This window comes from Protopterus annectens, chromosome 1.part1 (assembly GCF_019279795.1).
Source record: "Protopterus annectens isolate FY-2018-M chromosome 1.part1, PAN1.0, whole genome shotgun sequence".
Taxonomy (NCBI): Eukaryota; Metazoa; Chordata; order Ceratodontiformes; family Protopteridae; genus Protopterus; species Protopterus annectens.
In genome coordinates, this window is record NC_056726.1 from 1,568,890,839 (window position 1) to 1,568,908,502 (window position 17,664).

Here is a 17,664-nt window from a genome sequence, read left to right on the forward strand (position 1 = left end):
ACAGCATGGATTCTGTCCCAAGCATAGTACAACTACTGCACTCATATCATTCATCAACACAGTGTCCCTAGCTTGGGATAACAATAAACTTGTCTCATGCCTATTCCTTGACCTTTCTAAAGTCTTTGACACTGTCTCTCACCCACTCCTTCTAGATAAACTCACTAACGTACATTTCTCTTCCCCTACTATCTTCTGGTTCTCCAGCTATTTCTCTACCCACCAGCAATCAGTTAAATGGCTCACAGCACTATCCTCCCCTTTCACTGTACAAATGGGAGTCCCCCAAGGGTCCATACTTGGACCACTACTCTTTAATATTTTCACCAACTTGCTCTACTCCTCTTGTCCCCAGTCATCTCTTGTGCAATATGCTGATGACTCAACTGTTATATCCATTGCTGACAACTCAACTGACCTCCACTCAACTACCCAGTTATCCTTCCACCCCATTGAGACTTGGCTTAGTGATAACAAACTAATACTTAATCCAAAAAAAAACTAAGCTCCTACTCTTCCTCCCTAAAAACATCACCACACTCAAAAGTACATTTACCATCTTATCCTGCAACAACACTATCATCTCAATTGAATCTAGTACTAAATTGCTAGGTGTTACAGTAGATGATCAGCTTAAGTTTGATCTCCATATTACTAACTCGATAAAAAGAACATATCAGAAACTTGGAAACCTTTTTTTTAACAAGAAATACTTAACTAACACTGCCTGAATGAAAGGGTGGGAGGGTGGCCTAATGGTTAGTGTGTTTTCCTTACAAACACAAGGTGCAGGGTTTGAGTCTCACAAGCGATACTTGGCTATGCTTAAAATGGCTCACAAGGGCAGTTAGCTTAGTACTAATCTATGAACCTATGAATAACTCTCTCCCAGGCTTTATTACTCCCAACACTCCTGTAGGGCTACCACATATTCACAAACCTAAATTCTACTCTTATTTCCAAGCTTGAAACTACCTACAATAAGATCACCAGATTTGCAGCTAACCAAACTTACAAGTCACACCACTGCTTAGCACTACAGCAACTAGACTGGCTAGAATTCCCTCAGCTGTTCCAACTATACCAACTAAAAATCATCCACTCTATCCTCTACCTACCCTCCTTCTGCCCCAGCCTCTCCACTATCATATCCAAATATTCTCCTGCAAGGATGCTACACAGCTCAAATCAAGAATTATTAGACATCTACAAACCCAAAACCAAAATAGGCTGCCTTTTCTATAACTATAACCCAGCAATATCCTGGAACCAACTCCCATTGGAAATAAAATCCCTCCACCATAGCAAAATTTTCAAATTATTCACAAGGATATACCTAAAAACAAAGTGGTCTTGCCACTGTAGCCAACCACCCTGAAACCACCATCCTTTCACCTATTTCACCACCTCACTCTTAATGTATCTCTAACACTGTTCCCCTGCCTCTTCTACCTCTTCCCTTCCTCTATCTCCAACCACTATTAATTCTTACAGTCTCAAAACAACCTACCTGTCTAGTCTGTCTCCTATACTCTACCTCCCCTACATCTCCTACTAGCCATTCTTACTTTCCTTTCTTGTTTCCAAACACCTATACAACTAGATTCTACCCACTTTAAATAAGCATATGACTATCTATTAACTCATTTTGCTCTAAGCAGCTTAAATAATATTGTAACTAGTCACATTTTCTTCTGCTAATTGTTTGAAACCTTGTTTGTAACAACTCACATACTTGTCTGCCAATTGTTAATACTCTGTATAACTGAATTGCCTGAGGAGCTTTTTTTCTCTCCAGGTCTCTGCTTGTAAGATCCTATAGCTGATTGTTACTACGATGTTACTAAAATTTAATAAATTGTTTCTAGTCTTGAGGAGCTTTTCTCCCCGGGTCTCTGCTGAAAATGAGCCAAAAGCACAGCCAGACTAACCCGGTTAACAAATGTAAAATAAATACAAATAAATAAATAAATAAATAAATAAATAACAATACAAAAAATCAAAGGAGTAGATGTTTATGAACAATACAATTCTAAAGTAATGTTCTTTGCTGATGAAATATTATTAACATTATCCAATACAAAAGAGACATTAGATGAATTAGATATTTTAATTGACACATTTTACAGGACTCAGGACTCCATTTCAATAAATCAAAATATTTTTTTTTATTTTTAAATTAAAAAAAAAAAGAATTACAGATGAAGGGGAATCACATTATAGGGAAACAAGAATCTACCTTAAAATACCTAGGAATTGAGCTATGCAAGGATAATAATGAATTAGTCTAAAAAACTGCAATAATATCATCAATAGAATTAAAATCTCTGTGGAAAAGTGGAACAAAATAATATTAACATTTGAAGATAGACTACAGTTAATAAAAATGGTGGTTTTAATACCCAAGATTCTATATATAGCTTTGGCAATACAACTGTTACTAGAAAGGAATATACTCAAAGAAATAAACTCACGCCTAATAACATTTTTATGGTTTCCTAAAAGAAACAGAATAGCTTTACTACATCATATCAGACAATGGAAACGGGGATGATTAAACTTTCCTGATATAGAAACATATATAAAAGCATCAATATCTAAAACAGTCTCAGATTGGATATGTCCAAATTATTCTACAAACTGGAAAGAATTACTAACTGTAATATCAATAAATGAATTTGATTTACAAAAAAAAAATTCAAATAATAGATAAAAACAATTTGCCATGGCACATATTATGTAGTAATATGCAATATAACATAACTAAGCCCACTAAAACTCATATGATTAATTATTGCATTGAGTCATTTAGGAAAATGATTAATGCAAATATAAAGTTAAAAATCTGGTTTGATCTTTTAACACCCAATAAAATATACATAGAAATAATTAATTGCTGGGAATAGAAAGGATTTGTTTGTTGGTTTGGTTTCAGTGTATAAAAGAACTAAAAGTTCTGCATATGCAAACAATAGAAACAACATACAAAATTCCACAAGATTGGATAACTATGCAAAGCATTCTGATGTATTCACAAGATTTATGCAGAATAATTAGTAATTCTTCGTTTAAAGAAATTCCTAAACTTATGAAATACCTATATGAAATCATATGTAATGATTATGACATGGGAAATAGTATTTCAAAAATTTACAAGTTATTGATAAATTATAAAACAACACCCAAATCCTCATATTACATTACAGCTAACTGAAGAAATTAAATCAAATACTTTATTATCAATAAAACAGACATCCTTTATACAATACTGGAATTGTTTTTAATTGGAAATGCTTGCACAGAGCATTCTTAACTCCAGATAGAATTACTAAAAGTAATTCTTCCACAAAGGGAATATGTTGGAGGTGTGAGCAAATACACAATGCAGAGTGGAATAGCATTTTTTTTCGACTGTGTTAAAATTAAGCCATTTTGGAATGGTATTAAAAACTTTTTACAGTATTTATTTAATGAATCGTTTAACTTATCTAAAGCTCTAGTATTATTAAATGTGTATGAAGGTCCTCATTTGAATGAGTCAAATATGTATCTAGTATGGACAATACTTGCAATCTCAAGGAAGTGTATAACAAGAAGATGGAATACAAACACAATTCCGACTTTGGAAAACTTCTACAGCCTACTGAAGACCACAGCATTGTTGGAAATTAAAATTAAAGAATTAAGGATTCATCCTAAGCCAACAATCTATAGAAAAAAAGTCTTATCATTGATTGACACGTTACAATAACTGAACAGATACACTCTGATAACTGGAGTGTTATACCTATAAAGAAATTGTATATATTGAGCTATGTTATAGTGTCAGGCTGATGTAAATAGTGTACATAGTTATTTAAGATGTTATATACAAATACTATGGAATTTATTCAACTGTATTTGAAAAATAAAATATTTGAGAAAAAAAACATTCTCCAAGGCATTATACATACATTGCAATCATGAATAAAAAAAAACAAGTAATTAAATACGTCCAGCTTAATTCATTGTTAAGACCACATGGTTCAAGTGCATTCAGTTTTAAAATACATCAACATCAATTTTTTTCAATAAAATATTGATTTAAATCTCAACTTAGACTCTCTTGCTTGCAGCACCTCCATTGAGCGGTCCTGCAGTCTGGCTGCTCACTGCTCCTCCCGTCCACTACTTGAAGGCTCCCACTCTATCCTACCCAGGAAAGACACTAAAATCCCTTTACTGACAACTAAAAATCTCAGCAACCTCTGGAAAGTTAACACCACCAACTATTTCTGGGAAGATGCCACTTCCCTCAAGGTGCCTGTCGGAGTGATATCTCCCTAAGAATATACTATCAGTTCCACTACTTGAAGGCTCCCACTCTATCCTACCCAGGAAAGACACTAAAATCCCTCTACTGACAACTAAAAATCTCAGCAACCTCTGGAAAGTTAACACCACCAACTATTTCTGAGAAGACGCCACCCCCTCAAGGTGCCTGTCAGAGTGATATCCCCCTAAGAATATACTATTAGTGTATGTTGCCTACCTATATTTTTTAATATCATTATTTTAAAAGTAGTGAGGATATGTGCTTGGTAGTTTGCTTTGCCACAGTTTGATAGCAGCCAACCGCAGACTGCCCCCATTGCCCAGCCCATACCTTAGTTTCTACTATTGCTATCTATTACTCCCTTAATTAGGTAACGTTTGCTGCCATTCCTACTATAGCCACTAGGTAGCACCCTATACCAGGGCAAGAGGGATACTTTGTAATTTTAAAATAAATTGTGTTAAACCTTTCTGTTTCAAACTCTCCTACCCAGCTTCTATCCCTATCCTCTCCTAACTCACCCTTTATATCTTTTACCCCGGCCATAGTACTGTTAGCAACTGCTGTCTACACTAACAATCTACAGTAACACTTACCTGGCAGCAGAAATCCTCTATAGCTACAGATTGTTTCTTGTTCACTTGTGGCTTGTCCTTCATTTGGCTCTGCCTGCTCCATTCACCCTGCGGGCTCACTCTGCTCCCCTACCCTACCCCCAAATTCCACCCACCCCCCACTGCACCTGACCTTATACTTCCATAGTCACACCCCAACCCTCCTCAACCAATTATCCCACTCCATTTGATATTTATCTGTTAATAAGCTTGGCTCCTTCTTGTTAACCCTAAACTGCTCAACACCTGATATTCCCTCAAACAGCTCCACCACTCAACTGGTATCTAACTTTTCTTTCAAATAGCTCTCTTCCAACCCCATACCCCCCACTATGCATAGTCTCTCCTGGCCAACACACCTAAACTTTCTTCTCTTATCTAATTGGATTACCTCTCTATGGATATCTCATAGCCTAACTCACTATGAATCCCTAACATTTGCTATTTTCAACACCTCCTAAGGCAAACAAACCCTCTCTCTCCAATAACCTCTCTAACACATAGTAACATAACATACTCTTCATCCTACCTTCTTCCACAGTTTCATAGGCTAACCCATATTAAATATCCTCAAATGAGAAAAGCAGGCCCTTCTCTCAGTAAACTTGTAAGACTATCATTTAATCCTCATAATTCTCTACTGTTACATGGTGACATCCACCCAAACCCTGGTCCTAACCTTACCTCCCATAAAACTTCATCAACCAATACTACCACTCCTCTCACCCTCCCAAAAAGTCCAAACTCTCTACTAATAGGTCACCTCAACATACGTAGTGTAAACAATAAAATTACCCAGCTACACGCCCTATTAGACACCTGTTCCTTTGACATCTTATGCCTGACTGAAACTTGGCTTAAACCCTCAACTAAAGACAATGGCATTATCCCACCAGGTTATAACATTCTCAGACTTGACCATCTTAATAAAAATGGTGGTGGGGTTGCAATACTGTTCAAATCTGAATGGAAGGTCACATCACCAAATATACATCCATCATCACCTAATTATGCTGAAATCCTTACCTCTAAATTCCAAAGTAATTCAAATAAAGCTTTATACATTCTTTGCTCATATATCCCTCCAGGAAATAACATTAGCACTCTTGAAAATACCCTTAGCTGGCTTTCCAGGTCCCTACCTCAAGAAACCATACTCCTTGGAGACTTTAATATTGACTGGAATGGCTGTACCTCTGCCAACCCTACTACTAATATAAATCTCTTTGGCTTCCATCAAACCATTACCTTCCCTACCAGAACCCATAAACTTAGCAAGAAACAAACCATCTTAGATTGGATACTAGTAAATAGCAACCCCCTCGCCTATAAAACAGGTATACTCCCAGACGATATAAGTGACCATTCTCTTACTTTCATCTCTAGGCAAAAGACCCACATTCACAATCAAATAGCATTTAGAACTACCAGAAACAAGAACAATCTCAACCTAGTTAACTTCCAAGCTGAGCTCAAAGCTTGTAATTGGTCTCCCCTAAAATACCTACTTCTTGACAAAGCAGTTTCATTCTTTAACAAAACATTTTTTCAAATCCTATATCACCATGCTCCAACTTGCACTGTTAGAATCAAAAACAAACCAGCTCCCTGGCTCTCTAAGGATACCAGGCTAAACATTTGGCTAAGAAATAAACTCTGGTCCAAATGGAGAAAAACTAAAAACCCAACTGACCACCTAAAATTTAGACAACTTTGTAATACCACAAAAAAAATCTATATACCTTGACAAAAAAAAAACTACTACCTAAAACTCCAACAAACCCTGGCTAAAAGGATGGCTAGAAGTACAAAACCAACTTCTTTTCCAGAAACTTATTTTTATCCACAAGGTTTTACATCATTCTACAAATACTCCCATACTCTGTAACATTTTAACTCCTATAAAAATCTTCCAACATTAAGATCCGCTAAGAAACTACAAGTAACCACCATAAAATCCAACAACAAATCTGGGGAATGCCTGTTCTCCAGTGCTGTTGGAAATACTTGGAACAAACTTCCAAGAGAAATTACATCCCTTACTTCCACTAACCTTTTCAAAAAACAATTGAAATTCTTCATTAAAAATAAATGGACTTGCCCCTGCTCTAATCCTGACTGAAACTATTTCTCCCTTTCTCTAAATACGTATCTACTAAAAACATGTTTTTTTTCTGGTACTTCTCTATCCTTTACATTTTTGTCTTTGAATCAATTCATTTTTTTCTTTTTCCCTTTTTACTGTACTGCATAAACTCATGTACATTAAAGGTTTTTGTTTATTTTTTATACAACTTGATAAAACCAATTTTTTTTTACTATTTGTAACTTTAAAAATGTTGCTAAAACATATTACTAATCAGTTTCATACTTATGTAATTGTATTGCATTTTTTGCCACTGTTTTTTTGTAGACTCTATGTATAATATTTTTTTTTCTCTGAGCTTTTCTCCTCGGGCCTCTACTGAAAATGGACATATATCCAGTTAGACTAGCCCTGTCAACAAATGTAAAATAAATAAATAAATAAAACCTGCAATAAATTTAACATACACATCTGAAAAACCTGCAAGCAAAAGAGTATTAGAATCACTAGAGTGATATGTAGCAAACTGTTCATCTACAGGGCTTTCTTTCTTTGCAATTCTATTGTCCCTCAGATGTTCATATAATCTGTCTTTTAATTTTCTCTTAATTTTTCCAAACAAATCAGATTACAAGGTCATCACAGAACATACTCAACAAACACAGAGTCACATGAATACTGACCCATAACAAAGAGGATTATGATTGGGTCACCGATCATAACCTGTTTATTACGTGTTCAAGACATGGATGCCAAGATATTCACCTCTAGCGTGATGCTCGGGTGGTTAAACTTGTTATCCATGTCAAGAACACACAATTCAAGGCTATGATCGGTGGCACAATAATTCTTTGTAATGCATGGAGTTTTATCTGCTCCATGTACAGCTAGTTACAAGAAAAAAAAATGGTATGTGTTTTGCAGGATTTCAAAGCCCTAAAACATAAAGGCAGTACAATGCAGTCCTTTACATTTGCAGTTACCTTTCATGCCTCTTATCTGCCTCGATTTTCAAGAAAGTCCACATTATTGCTTCATATTTTTGGTCTGTTCTTCATGAAATGTGTTGTTTTCAGACAAACCAGTGAGGAGTGAAGCTACTAAATAATGACATACATTTGAATTTCAGAGTTTGTATCCTTCAGAAAATGCATGCAAACACATTCTGTTATTTTAGCATGCAAACACATTCTGTTATTCTAGTAACTTTCTAATGTTTAGGTGAAGTTAGGGACATGTTATCAGCATGGACAGTAGGCAGAAGCAAATCTTTTCTTCTGCTGCCATTTGCTGGTCAGTACAAGCAGAATTTATTGCCTAGAGCTAGACCTGACCGTAACAACATAAGCAGAGGTGCATAACAATTGATAAAGTTGGGTCTTTCACCAATCTGGAGCATAAATGATTTTTTTCCTGGTTATCTGAGCATAATCACCACAGTCCATGCACTATATACACTTTAATTCCATTAATTGTTTCAAACATATTAACAACTTTACAGCAAATATAATGCCCACAAGGAAGAGTTTCAATATTCACCAGCTGTATATAGATAGGGTCAAAGGCTGACTGTACAAAATAACTGGGTATGAACCTGTTTCCCAAACCTTTTACTTTTCTCTAGGAAATATGAATTTTGTGGAACATTTTATTTTTAATGAAAAATCTTGCAAAAACTTCCAGTGATTATAAATAATATCAACAATTTGCTGAGACATAACATTATATTTGGATACAAAAATAGATATGGGCATTCTGAGACAATGTAGACATTGTCTCATGTTTACAGATAACTTTTAATCCTTAAAGAAGTCAACACAATATGCAAGAGATGTAGATATACAATTTCCTTGGAGGCAAAATTTTCACTTACATGCAAGGTTATCAAGAACATACACAGTACATCTGCCACACATATTGTCACCAAACACACAAGCCATGATATGTTGAGGATCCAAAAAGCAAGCTCTCCAAACGTCAAAGACCACCTAAGCTTGCAAATGCAATGCCTATTCTTACCAATCTCTAAAGCACATACCAAAAGCCACGTCAAACACTACACATACGCCTACACCCAATGGACCTCTGAAACAAAGCCCATAAGGGAAGCAAACAATTTACTCATTACTCTTGTCACAGAGGGTTCCATTGTACTTCACAAAGATGCCCCACTCACCAGCCTGGACAAGGAAAAGATTACTGTCAAGTATGTATCTGGAGCTTGGATCTGCCAGGTCAAGTCTTTGTACCACAGGTAAAAGTATGACTTTATCGTAGTCCATGGAGGATTAAATGATCTGAAACATACCTCTCTGAAATATATTAAAAGAGAGGTTATGGACCTCACTGAATACGTGTCTTGGACAGGTATGTGCTTTGCATTAATCAGCATTCTACCTTCACCAAGGATGATGCCACAGTATGAACAAAAATGACTGACTTTAACAATTGGCTTAGTTTCCAGTGTCAGTCAAGGGGGATTCGATATCTGTCAGTCTGAAAGGACATAGTCACAGATCATGTTACTTTGTTAAAGATAGCCTGTACCTGTCTCCCCTGAACTTCCAGATTTTGGATAAAACTTTATTGACCTCTTTTTGCCCTTTTTAGGCAAGGCCAAAGTGACAAACCTACTGATATGGCAAATAAAACCCAAGGGCAACTAAAGAATTTTCTTCTCAAAGCTAGGAGCCTTAACAAGAAACTCCACATCCTACAAGCTCTCTTCACATTACAGAATTTGGTCATCGGTGCGATTACTGACACATGATTTAAAGCCACAGAAAGCACTCTGGCAGTGCAAGGCTACAGTGCCTTCCACACATTTAGACCATTATCCCCACAGACAGGGAAGAAAAGTGCAGGTGTCTTAATCTACATTAGCAACAAGCATACCTCAGGGTTGGTTAAAAAAGATGATACCCTGGAGTTCATTCACATTCAGGTCTCCCTAGATAGATTTCCTTACCATATCTTAGCAATCTATAGGTCACCATCTATGTCACAAGAATCCCACAGCTTTGATCCAGACCTCCTGGAGGTACTTTCCATCCATCCAAACAATATATTCATGGGAGACTTTCATTACCTCACTATAGAGTGGGAAACATAAACTACCTCCGGCTTGCAGGCTCAGTGTTTCCTGGACTTTATTAACACCAATGCCCTTGATCAGTTAGTGTGCATTCCAACCAGATCTTCAAACACACTGAATCTAGTTCTCAACAATATGGGAGACCACTGCACCCCCCCCCCATCGCATCCTCACTGGTGAGGTTAGGTCACAGTGCTGTCTCTTTTGAAATAAAAGTCACTTGGAAAACCCAGCAATACCTGTTCCAATTAGGAAGCATTTTAAAGCAAACTACAGCCTATTAAGTGACATTTTGTCAAAATGTATTACCCCCCTTACCTTGAGTTCACAACAGCCTATACAGATTGTTCACAGAAATACTGTGCAAACATGTAAATAGTTGCATAGAGACTGTTGTTCCTACCGGAAGTAAACCCAAAACAAAACCCCAAAACAAACCACAATGGTGGACTCCTAATCTTAAAAGGATACATAATAAAAGGAAAAAAAGCCATGGCCAAAATCAGAAAAAGCAACTGTCATAATGACATGAGCTCACGAATTCAACTAAACAGGAGACTAAGAGGATTAATTAAATCCAACAAGGCCAGTTGTAAAGTCAAGATAGCCTGTCATGCTAAATACAACCACAAGGCCTCATACAGCTATGCTTCAAACCTCAAAGGTAGCACGTAACGGTGTTCAGAACTGATATTAAATGGTGCCACCTTCACTGAGCAGACTGACATAGCGAATCTGCTGGTTGGTAAATTCAGCTCAAACTTCGTCCCCCACTCCCCTCTCTGCCACCCCCATGAATCATCAGGGAGCAGGACAGAGTGGTGTTCATTAAGGCAAAAAACACAGCCTCATTGGGCCCGACAGTATCACAGGTTGCTCCTAAATAGCCTGAAAAATGACCAGGCAGGACCCTTTGAGTTACTTTTTAATTACAGCTTGAAAACAGGCTAAGTGCCAAGTGAATGGTGGATGGCAACAGTTATTGCCATTCACAAGGGTGGACCATCAACCAACCCCAGAAATGACAGACCCGTCATTTATTAATTTATTTATTTGACATTTGTTAATTGGTATAGTCTGACTGGGTCACAAAACCTATTTTCAGCAGAGGCTCGGGGAAAAAAGCTCCACAATTTTAGAAAATTACAAGACTTACAAACAAAACAGTGTGCTGGTAGAAATTGGGCTACTTTTGGCCGAAGGAGAAGAGGAGGGGGAAGGCATGTCCGAAGGCAGGAAGAGAGGAGGAAGGTTAGGAGTGTAGCAGTGAGGGTAGGAACTTTGAATGTTGGCAGTATGACTGGTATAGGAAGAGAGCTAGCTGATATGATGGAGAGAAGGAAGGTTGATATATTGTGCGTGCAAGAGACCAGATGGAAGGGAAGTAAGGCCAGGTGTTTAGGAGGCAGGTTCAAATTGTTCTATCATGGTGTGGATGGCAGGAGAAATGGGGTAGGGGTTATCTTAAAGGAACAATATGCCAAGAGTATCCAAAAACACTGACTGAGGTTGGCTCCAGTTCAAAGAAAAAGGTAAAAAAGCAATAAAAAATTCTTCAGTAGCAGTACTGGTTTATTACAAAGAAACACAAATGCTTTCACCAATGCTTCATCAGGTGTACTCAATCAGATAATAACCACACCTTATATAGTAAAATCTATTGACATCACTCAGCATGCAGTATAGTATTTAAAAAGACACACATATAAAAACACTTGTTAAAAACATATCAATATACATAAAGTGTATAGTATAAAATATAAATACATGTGTATGTTCACAGAAATATTGTAAGATACATAAAATAAAAATAATAATAATAATAAAAACACCTCATCTCTTCAGACCCCTTTTTAAAAGAACTGGTCTGATAGGTAGACTTTCATTTAACCCATGTCCAAAATTGGCCCTTAGCATAACAATCCATCTAGCCTCTATCTCCTCAGTTCTTAATCTAACATCACCCCCTCTGATATTGTCAGATGTTGTGGAAAGAACCTGAAATTTAAAAGTGTGATAGTTACCTGTTCTACTGACATGTTTGGCTAGGGCATTAAAAGTAGTACCCTTTTTAATATGATAGACATGCTCTTTTATCCTTTCCCTCAGGGCTCGGTCAGTCTTACCTACAAGGAAACAACTGCAGGTTTCACAGACTGCCAGGTATACCACGTGCATAGTACTGCAGGTGGACGATACTCTGATATCAAACATTCTACCTGTATCGGGATGTTTAAAAAACTTGCTTTCATTTATATAAACACATTGAGCACATTTGCCGCAGGGCTCTGTGCCATTCTTATCATTGTTTGTAGAACTGGACCTGGGGGTACATAATCTCCTTTTCAAATTTCTATAATTCCTAAATGTAAATTGTGGTCTCAAGCCTACTACCTCTGCTATTTCAGGGTCTGATGTTAAAATATTCCAATGCTTATTAAATATTTCAGTATACATACTAACATTTTTGGAATAAGGAATACTAATTCTTAATTGAGTGTCATATTTCCTAGGACTTCTGACATACCCTTCCGAAAAATAAGGTCTGGCTTTGGTATATCTAAATTGTCTAACTTTGTTCTCATTCCTAGCCACCATTTCTTCACTATAACCTCTCTGCGGCAGTTCTAAACTGGTAGCACTCATTCTCATCTCATATTCTTCTGTGTTAGCACTCAGTCTGGACGCTCTTAAAAACTGATTTTGTACAACATTATTAAATATATAGTTAGGGTGCATACTGTCCCTAGAGAGTAAACCATTCACCCAGCACTCTTTCCTGTACATTTTACTAGTAATTCTCTTTTTTGAGTCTCTAAATACGGACACATCTAAAAAACTAATCTTCGAATCTGAATAATCAATGGTAAATTTCAAAAATTGAGTCGAATTGTTAATGAAGTTAAGAAATTCCAATAAACATGATGTTGTGCCTCTCCATAAAATGAAGCAATCATCCACAAACCTCCTATAGAAATATATATAACTTCTATAGGGCCCATCCAATATATATTTCATCTCCCATGTCACCATCACAGCATTGGCATAACTGTTGGAGCAAGAGCTCCCCATGGCTACATCATTTTTCTGCCAATATACTTGGTCTTGAAACACAAACAAGTTATTGCACAAAACTAACCTCATCAACTCCAACAGTAACAATTTCTCATCACCATTGTAAGTTTCTTTTTTCACTATAAACTCTTCTAGAAAATCAATACCTATAGTATTTGGAATGACCGTGAATAATGACACGACATCAAGTGTGACCAGCAATAGTCCATCAGATATGGATAGTGAGTTAATACTCTCATATAAGTCATGCAAAAAATGTTCAGTGTCTCTTAAAACATGTACAGATGAGTCAACAATAGGTCTCAATTTCTTCTCTAAGTATATAGAAATACTCTCAGTGCACCAACCTCTCCCTGAAACTATTGGCCTCATAGGTGGTGCCTTTATGTTTTTATATAGCTTGGGAAGCCCTTGTATAACAGGTAAAACAGGTTTGGTCACGAGAAAATATTTAACTAATTCTCTGTCAGTAAGGCCTATTCTTTCCAAGTACTTAATATGTTCTGAAACTGAAGTGATAACAAAGCCCACATGCAATGAATCAACTTTAACATAATATTCTCCATCACATAACATATCATGCATTAATGAAAAATATTGATCTCTATCTAAAACTACTATCCTGCCTCCCTTGTCGGCAGGTCTAATGACAATGTTTACATTATTTTCTAAATTCCTTAAAGCCTGAAATTCACTTGCACCTAAATTATTTCTAGCAGCATTATAACTGTTGTAATTATAGTAAACATTGTATACATCAGTAATGCAAACTTGTTCAAAGGCATTAACTAAAGAATTAAGCTTAGGAACAAAGGTGCTCGGTTTCTTAAACACAAATTCACTGTCATGTGCATCAGTTTTAAACATATGTCTTAATGTTAAATTCCTTGCGAACTTCTTTATATCAAAAACAATATCAGTCAATGACATATTTCTAGATGGTATAAAGGACAAGCCTTTCATTAAAATATACATTTCTTCTTGAGTCAATATATGCTTGGACAAATTAAATACTAAAGTCACTTTCGAGAAGGTTTTCTTCACATTCTGCAGACTGTTTGTGTCTTCCTGCAGTTCCTTTTGTAACGAGTTGTACTCCTTCCTCTGCCCATGTGCTGTTCTCGACCCACATATGTCCCTTGCCGAGTTGTCGAATTGTCCCTCACAGGCAAAGAAAAATTTAGGCCAAAACAAACATCTTCTTTGGTGGAGTTTGCTTTCTTTACTTCATTTTCTTCTAATGACTGTGAATCAGCTCTGTGTACTTGAGCAGTTATCTGCAATGTTTTCTGTTTAGTTCCTGCTACATTGAAACTTGCAGGAAAAGCCTCATTAAGTGAAGAAACCGTGTTGTTGGATATGGAAGTACTCTTGGGCCCACTATTTTCTCCCCCTTCCTCAGCACATGGGCAACCCCTAATGGGAACAGCCAAAAGAAGATGATGACAAGACTTACAAACAAACTACAGCATATAACTATACAGTGAGTACATTGCTAGTTTAACTGTGACAAACTACAGTATATAAGTATACAGTGAGTATGTTGCTAGTTTAACTGTGACAAACTACAGTATATAAGTATACAGTGAGTACGTTGCTAGTTTCACTGTGACAAACTACACTATATAAGTATACACTGAGTACATTGCTAGTTTTAACTGTGACAAACTACAGTATATAAGGATACAGTGAGTACTTTGCTAGTTTAACTGTGACAGACTACAATAGATAAGTATACAGGAAGTATGTTGCTAGTTTAACTGTAGCAAACTACAATATATTAATATACACTGAGTACATTGGTAGTGTAACTGACAAACTACAATATGTAAGTATACAGGAAGTATGTTGCTAGTTTAACTGTAGCAAACTACAATATATAAGTATACACTGAGTACATTGGTAGTGTAACTGTGACAAACTACAATATGTAAGTATACAGGAAGTATGTTGCTAGTTTAACTATAGCAAACTACAATATATTAGTATACACTGAGTACATTGGTAGTGTAACTGTGACAAACTACAATATATAAGTATACAGTGAATACGCTGTAGTGTAACTGTGACAGAATACAATATATAAGTATACAAGAAGTATGCTGCTAGTTTAACTGTAGCAAACTAGAATATATAAGTATACACTGAGTACATTGGTAGTGTAACTGTGACAAACTACAATATATAAGTATACAGTGAGTACATTGCTGGTTTAACTGTGACATACTACAATATATAAGTATACAGTGCATACATTGATAGTGTAACTGTGACAAGCAACAATATGTAAGTATACAGTGAGTACATTGCTAGTTTAAGTGTGATAACAGTTTACACAAAGACTTATAAGTAAAATTAGGAGACATAAGTATACAGTGAATACATTACACATTTACCTTGATAACACTTTACACAAAATTATAAATTTGACAAGACTATAACATATTAGTCTGACTAGTCTACTGCAGAATGCCATGGAAATAATTATTATGGAGATGATCAAAAAAGACATTGGCAACCTTGACCCATCCTAGTTTGGTTTTGTCAAGGAAAGTTCATGCTTCCTTAACCTGGTAGAAGTCTTTGAGACGGTAACCAAGGCAATGGATGAAGAGAATACAGTGCATACTGCCTACCTATATTTTGCTGACATGTGTTACAATACCACACTCAGGTTTTGTAGACAAACTCACCAAACTAGACATAAATCCCTTCATAACTTGCTGGATTGCCAGTTGGTTCACAGTCAGGACCCAAGAAGTTAAGACTGGTGAGACCTCGTCCAGCAAGCGGCAGTTCACCAGAGAAGTACAACAGGGCTCCATGCTGGGCGCACTCCTTTTTGGCATCTACTTTGCAGAGGTAAAGGCTAATGTCAAGGGACTCTGGCTCACCAAGTATGCAGACAACTGCAAATTGGTAGCATTTATAAATTCCCCCATGATACCAACATCCTGCAAGAGGGTCTAACACAGACAAATGACTGGTGCCAAAGCCATGTAGTTAAACTTTATGGAAAGAAGTGAATTATAGTTCCTTTTGGGAAAACATTTCCTAGGCAAATTACTCCATTGTTAAGACACCCCTAAGAGTTGACTAGGTAGGTAGAGGATCTGGGAACATATGTGGACTGTAATCTGGCCTTTGACCAACATGTAGCAAAGGTAGTAAGAAAATCATTCTATGTTGCCCAACTTGTAAGTAAGAGTATGGCATCTGGGTCCAAAAAGTTATAGTACCTCTGTACTTGGCCTTTATCACACCCATCATTGAGAACAGTGCCCCCATCAGCATGAATCTTAACAGGCATATGCAACAGCTAGAATGCTCACAGAGGTTCCTCACCAAGAAAATCTATGGTACTAATAAATTGTCCTATACAGATCGTCTTTGTTGAGAGGCAATCTGTGCTTGGCATATAAAGCATCCTTAGATCTAGCCATGATGGAGCTTTTGCACATCTGCAAAATGAGCAGCACCAGCGACACTAGATCCAAGTATGTAAACCCTGCTTGTGGCATAAATAGAACATGCTGGTGAAATGGATATGTGTCTCAAAGGCTTCCTCCCCATGCTCTGGAATAGGCTCCCCATCCATGTGAAGCAGAGTCCATCCCTAACTCTGTTCAAACATAATGTTGACCATTATATGGGAAATCATAAATTCACCCCTGAGCTGGCCCCCATGTCTTCAACAGCCAGAGGCCAGCAACAAACATTCTCTAGCATGTTTCTGCTGACATGCCAGGAGATCTCATATCTGAATACAATAAAATGATTCGATATTAGCAACTAATATCAGGAAGTAGTTTCAAACATTCAGCAGCTAATACAGCAAGTATTACATTCAGGATGTCTTACCAAGTGGCGTCTGTTGACTTCAAATTAAAGGGGGGCTGCAGGAGACACCTGAATGATGTGGGGCCAACTAGAAAGGGGTGGGGTTAACTTCATGGGGTGGAGCTATGTTACTGTGGGAAGCACACTGATCCTGCTTACCATTTTATATAAAATAACCGCTCGATCACTATTGCACATTCTGAATAGTCTACCCAATACTAGAGTACGGTAAACTCGCAGTTAACCAAAATCCAAGCAACTAAAACTCTCAAGCAACCAGAAAGAAATTGAAGAAATACAGTACAATTTTCATGTGTTGAACTTTCTGCCCCCCCCCCCCTCGCAGAAACATACCTCGCAGAAACATACCTTACGTTTTTAGAGTTTTAGAATTTTAAAGGGAAGACAGGAATAAATTCCTCTCTCCCCAACCTAAGAACAAGTCAAACCAAACAAATAGTATAGGGTACAATATCAGGCAGGTCTATTTTTAATAGTAACTCTCAAGCAACCAAAACTACAGTTATCTGGCATCTACCAATCCCCATGGGTGCCGGTTAACTGAGAGTTTACTGTAAATCAGATTTCAGAACTAATGAGGTGTTAGGTTATACTATAACATCATAGGTTCATAGGTTCA